Source organism: Sorex fumeus, unplaced genomic scaffold (assembly GCF_029834395.1).
Source record: "Sorex fumeus unplaced genomic scaffold, SorFum_2.1 ptg000058l, whole genome shotgun sequence".
Classification (NCBI taxonomy): Eukaryota; Metazoa; Chordata; class Mammalia; order Eulipotyphla; family Soricidae; genus Sorex; species Sorex fumeus.
Window position 1 is genome coordinate 15,876,756 of NW_026606115.1, and position 1,266 is coordinate 15,878,021.

The 1,266-nt window shown below is 41.8% G+C and overlaps 1 pseudogene; it reads right to left on the bottom strand.

The window, feature by feature from the left end:
- Positions 1-245: 245 nt before the first annotated feature.
- Positions 246-977, bottom strand: LOC130034126 (BRCA2 and CDKN1A-interacting protein-like; annotated as a pseudogene).
- Between the last annotated feature and the right edge of the window lie 289 nt (positions 978-1,266).

Genomic DNA, 1,266 nt, shown 5'->3' on the forward strand with positions numbered 1-1,266 from the left:
TTGTTGTTTTCTTTAAATTAGTATATATTTTTTAATCTTTGCGAGAAGTTAGCCAAACATCATTTTACCAAGACGGAAAAGTAAGTTTTATAAACATGTCACAGACACAAGTGAGAACCAACTCTCCTTTTGTAGAGGACCATGATCTGAAAGTCACAAACTGTTCAGGACATGCTCTCTGAGTGTTTGGTCTCCAACTGCCTCCTGCTGCTGTGTCACAAGACCAAGTTCTCCTGCCACATGCATTAAGTCCCACTCATCCTGTCTCTTAGGACCACCATCATGATTCTCAGGAGCTTCAATAGCATGTCATTGAAGGTGCAGCTGCCTCCCAGACATGTGTTGCTCTCCTGCACTGGGAAGCTAATCTTCAGGAGCACCTTCTCATAGGAAAACTCTTCTTCTGCATTAGTGAACTCTTCTTTGCCTTGGCCACTCGAATTCTTTTTGAAATTGTCCTTCTCATCTTTTACAAATGTCTTGCTGATCAGAAGGTAGAAGTGGTACTTCCCACATGACTCATTAGTTCCATGAGCCTCTGCGAGTTCATTTCTTTCTTTCAATTAAGTCGAACAGACTGATGAAACCGAAGATCTCATCTTTTTCCACATCACCATTGCTGTCTTCTGAAACGTCTGTTTGCTTAGTCACACTGCCAATGTGCTTCTGAAATGTCTGTTTGCTTAGTCACACTGCCAAAGTGCTTCTGCTGAATAAGGAGCTTGGTGAACTCAGCAGTGTTCATGGGAGTCTTGAGGAATAGCTGTTTTAGTAACTTCTTGATTCTGCAATAATTGATATTTGAGACTGCATAAGCCTCAAATTCAACATTCACTTCCTTGCCCACAACCTACCTCGTCGTCTTCATCTCTGTCATCCTCGTCTTCCTCTTCTTCCTCCACTTCACCATCCTCCTGCTCATTGCAAAGGCTTGGGGTCTGGGCAATAGGCATCCACTGAGCCTCCTTGCCCAACATGTGCACTGCTAAGGCCTAAGCCTGGTATAACTTCTGTTAACATAGAATTTATAAGTTAAAGTGTACATTTGTTTTTAAGCCCCATCCAAAAATGTTGTAAAGGGCTTATCCTGGATTTATGATCAGGGATCACTCCTGTTGGAGCTTGGAGGACCATATAGGGTTCTGGGGATCAAACCAAGGTCAGAAAGCAAGGCAAGCACATTACTCGCTGTACTATCTCTCCAACCCTAAAGTGTACATTTAGCTTTATAAAACATTATAATTTCCTCTTTTATATTTATGTTAT